Source organism: Elaeis guineensis, chromosome 12 (genome assembly GCF_000442705.2).
Source record: "Elaeis guineensis isolate ETL-2024a chromosome 12, EG11, whole genome shotgun sequence".
In the NCBI taxonomy this organism is placed as follows: domain Eukaryota; kingdom Viridiplantae; phylum Streptophyta; class Magnoliopsida; order Arecales; family Arecaceae; genus Elaeis; species Elaeis guineensis.
In genome coordinates this window covers 29953267-29958291 of record NC_026004.2, presented here as the reverse complement: position 1 = coordinate 29958291, position 5025 = coordinate 29953267, and the positions used below count along the sequence as shown (strand labels likewise).

The 5025-nt window shown below is 39.8% G+C and overlaps 1 non-coding gene across 1 annotated transcript; it reads left to right on the top strand.

The window, feature by feature from the left end:
• Positions 1–4286: 4286 nt before the first annotated feature.
• Positions 4287–4392, top strand: LOC140853047 (small nucleolar RNA R71). The gene has a single exon (XR_012136125.1). It is a non-coding gene; the product is annotated as a small nucleolar RNA R71 (small nucleolar RNA).
• The last annotated feature ends 633 nt before the right edge of the window (positions 4393–5025 follow it).

The window sequence follows — 5025 nt, the reverse complement described above, 5'->3', positions numbered from 1 at the left end:
CTTTTCTAGGATATGTTTAATCTCCCTATTTGACACCTCTACCTGACCATTAGTTTGGGGGTGATATGGTGTGGCCACTTTGTATGAAATATTATATTTTTTCATAAGTGCTTCAAAATATTTATTCGTAAAATGAGTCCCCCCATCACTAATGATCACCCTTGGGAAGCCAAATTGACTAATGATGTTTCATTGGATAAAACTAATTACAATTTTATTATCATTAGTCCGTGTAGCTATTGCCTCCACCCATTTTGATACGTAATCAACTGCCACTAGAATATATTCAAATCCAAATGAGGCTGGAAAAGGTCCCATGAAATCAATCCCCCAAACATCGAAAATTTCTACTACTAAAATGGGGGTCAGCGGCATCATATCCTTCTTGGATAAATTTCCTGTTTGCTGACATCGCAGACAACTTCGGCCAAATTCATGTGCATCTTTGAAAAGCGTTGGCCAATAAAACCCACTCTGCAGTACTTTTGCTGCAGTTTTTCTTCCACTAAAATGTCCCCCACATGCTGAAGAATGGCAAAAAGTGAGAATGCTTTGGAATTCACTCTCGGGGACACAACGGCGAATAAGTTGGTCAGGACAGTATTTAAATAGTTCAGGTTCTTCCCAGAAATAATGTTTAATTTGCGAGAAAAATCGATCCTTTTCTTGTTTTGTCCAGTGAGAAGGTACTTGTCCTGTTGACAAGTAATTGACAATATGGGCAAACCATGGAGGACGGCTAGAGGAGATTGCGAAAAGTTGTTCGTCAGGAAATTTTTCTTTGACCTCATCTATGCCTATCGTGTGTTCAACTAAGATCCTGGAGATGTGATCAGCTACCACATTCTCAGAACCCTTCTTATCTCGGATTTCCAGATCAAATTCTTGTAAAAGAAGGATCCATCTGATCAAACACGGTTTAGTATCTTTCTTCGAGAGGAGATGTTTCAAAGCCGCATGATCAGAGTAAACTAGAACCTTAGACCCTAACAGATATGAGCAAAATTTTTCAAGGGCAAACACTACTGCTAGTAGCTCTTTTTCTGTTGTAGTGTAGTTTAATTGGGCATCGGAAAGAGTCTTGCTAGCATAATAGATCACATGTGGCTCCTTATTGATTTTTTGGCCTAAGACGGCACCTATTGCAAAGTCAGAGGCATCACACATAATCTCAAATGGAATGGACCAGTCAGGGGGTTTTATTATGGGTGCTGTTGTCAGGGCTGTTCGTAATGTGTTGAACACTTTCAAACAGTCTTCATCAAAGACAAAAGGTGTATCCTTGGCCAACAAATTGCACAAGGGTCTTGAAATCTTGCTAAAATCTTTGATGAAGCGTCTATAAAATCCGGCATGACCTAAGAAGGATCGTATTTGTCGGACCGAAGTAGGGGGTGGTAGTTTTGAAATGACCTCAACTTTGGCTTTATCTACCTCGATCCCTTTTTCAGAAATAATATGTCCTAATACAATTCCTTTCCGCACCATGAAATGGCTCTTTTCCCAACTTAGGACAAGATTTGTCTCCATACACCGTTTAAGAACTTTGGAAAGATTATGGAGACAATCCTCAAAGGTGGTTCCAAACACAGAAAAATCATCCATAAAAACTTCAAGACATTTGTCCACCATATCCGAAAAAATGGCCAGTATGCACCGTTGAAATGTAGCGGGTGCATTGCAAAGCCCGAATGGCATACGCCGAAAAGCGAAGGTGCCATAGGGGCAGGTGAAGGTAGTCTTTTCTTGATCATCCAGAAATACAGGTACTTGATTGTATCCTGAATAACCATCAAGAAAACAGTAGAAACTTTATCCTGCTAACCGTTCTAGGATTTGATCGATGAAGGGCAATGGAAAATGATCCTTCCTAGTAATGGCATTCAGTTTTCTATAATCTATGCATACTCGCCATCCAGATGATATGCGAGTTGGAAGTAGTTCACCTTCTTCGTTCTCCACCACAGTAATACCAGATTTTTTAGGTACTACTTGAGTGGGACTGACCCATTTACTATCGGATATGGGGTAGATGATTCCAGCATCTAACCACTTTACCACCTCTTTCTTTACTACTTCACGCATGTTTGGGTTCAATCTCCTCTGCATATCTCGATGGGGTTTGGCATTTTCCTCAAAATGAATATGGTGCATGCAAATGGAGGGGTCAATTCCTTTTAAATCGGCAATGGACCAACCGATAGCCTCTTTATGTTCCTTCAGAATACCAACCAATTGTGCTTCCTGATTAGGGGTCAAGTCTGATGCAATGATTGCTGGGAGGGTGTCATTGAGTCCTAGAAATACATACTTAAGCATAGCAAGAAGAGGTTTCAATTCTAACGTAGGTGGTGATTCTAAAGATGGGACTATTGGTGTACTGGCTAATGTGGGCAATGGCTCATACTTGATTGTCCATGGAGGAGTGGTTTTATCATGTGGTGTATCTAACAAGATGTTAACTTCTTTCCTATATTCCTCAAAGTCACACACTCCAGAGTGAGCCAAGCAAGTATCTAAGGGGTCTGGTGCTAGAATTATGGGTGTTGCATCTTCTATAATATCTTCTAGTGTATCTACTTCGAAGCAACTATCCATTGATGATCCTTGGGAAGCACCAAACACATTCAATCTTAGTTTCTTATTCCCAAACGATACGTCCATGACTCCTGTCCTACAGTTGATGCATGCATTCGCCGTAGCTAGGAAAGGTCGTCCTAAGATAATGGAAATTTGTCTGGGGTTGTCACTTAATTCCATATCGAGAACTAGAAAATCAACTGAAAAGTAAAACTCATCTACCTTGACCAAGACATCCTCAAGCATTCCACGTGGTTCCTTAATTGATCTGTCGGCTAACTGTAATGTGACTGATGTGGGTTTCAGTTCTTCGAATCCAAAAAGTTCATACACCGAACTAGGTAAAAGATTCACACTTGCCCCTAAATCCAGAAGATCTTTTTCAATGTGATAATCTCCTATAACACAGGAAATGATGGGGGCTCCTGGGTCTTTAAGCTTTGGAGGAGTGGCATGCTGGACGACAGAACTAGCCTGTTCAGTGAGACATACTTTTTTTGAAATTTGTGATCTAGATTTACATTTTTGGGTACACAAATCCTTCAAAAATTTGGCATAAGCAGGGACCTGTTTGATTGCGTCTAGAAGGAGAAGATTAATTTGGACTTGCTTAAACAATTCCAACATCTCATCGAGTTTTCCTCCCTTCTTATCTGCAGGAATAGGGGCTTTCAGGGCATCCGAAAATGGGGCTTTAGGCAAGTAAGATGATTCTGGTGTAGTTGGTTCCTTCTCTATTTTCAGGTCCTCCTTATTCTTGGGTGATTTGGATTCGGTTAGAGATTTAGGGTCGGTCTCATTGGTTTTACTAGTGTGTTCAATGACCTTCCCACTACTCAGAGTCATGATTGATTTGGCATGTTCAGAAAAAGCTTCTGGGGTATTAGAACTCTCAATCATAAATTGCCCTCTTGGGTTGCTCTCTGGTTGGCTAGGTAATTTTCCTCCTTCCCTCCTACTGAATGCAGTTGCTAGTTGACCTATTTGGGTCTCTAGCTTAGCAATGGATTGTGTGTGGGAGTTAAAGGTCTGATTGTTGACTTCTAATCTTTCTAGTGCTTTCAGGACTTTTTCCTCAAAAGCTGAGCTGTGACCAGTAGTAGACGGTTGAGGAACATTTTGAAATTGATGGTATGGTCCATGCCTATATGTTGAGTCTTGATATTGAGGTCGAGGTGTGGCAGGACCAACCACTGGTTGTGGTCTCCAGGAAAAATTTGGATGGTTTCTCCAGTCGGGGTTATAAGTGTTCGAATATAGATCGTTTCCTGGTCTGCGAGCTTGTTGGACTTGCTGAACCTGCTCGTGCACAAACTCAGAAAATTGGGGTGCGGCTGGGCATTCACTAACAAAATGGTTCAGACTTGCACACAATGCACAAACTTCTTGGATTGGATTAGGTGGAATCGGGGATTGTCCAGTGTTTAGAAGACGATCTAATTTTTGGGACAGTTCATCTACCTTTTGATGGATATCTATGGCATTTCCTACTTCATATATTCCACCTCTTTTTGAGTTTAACATGGGTTTATCTCTAATAGAGGCAGACATATGATGTAATGAATTTTCACTTAAAATTTCAAACAGTTGCCATGCCTCATCCTCACTTTTCAGCATAAATATCCCACCGCATGATGCATCGACCATTTGTCAATGTCTTTCAGAGAGCCCATCATAAAAATATTGGATTAACTGCCACTTGGGTACAGCATGGTGGGGACATTTTCTAATAAGGTCTTTTAATCTCTCTCATGTTTCATGAAACATTTCTCCATCTAATTGAGAAAAACTAGTTATGGCTTTCCTTATTTGATTAGTTTTTCCTATGGGAAAATATTTCTTGAGAAACTCTCCTTGCAGCTGGTCCCAGGTTGATATAGTCATGGAATCCAAAGTATGTAGCCAGTATTTGGCTTTGTCCTTAAGTGAAAAAGGGAATAATTTCAACCTAAGAGCATCATCGGAGAAGTTGTGAATTTTTACAGTTGAGCATATCTCAAGAAATTCTTCAAGATGTTTATAAGGGTCTTCATTACTAAGTCCATAAAATGAAGGTAACATTTGGATTATACTGGACTTAATTTCATATTGAGTGGCCTCCACAGGGGGTACTTGAATACAAGGAGAGTAGGTATATGTGGAAGGAGTAAAGTACTCCTTCAATTGCTTGGGTGGATCATTCTCCTGATTTCGGTCCATCTTTTTATGTCTGTTGGCTCTAAGGGTTCTTTCTATTTCTGGATCAAAAGGTTGGATTTCTGGTCGTAACGATCTACGACCAAGCATACACCTTACAATTATACTGTAGAGCACACATAAATTTTTTTTTTTTTTATAATATATATTTTTATAATAAAGTGAGAGAAGAATAAAGAAAATCTAAAGAGAAGAACCTAAGAATCTTAAATCTATGAAAAGGAAGAAATTAATTAATGTTTAGATGTT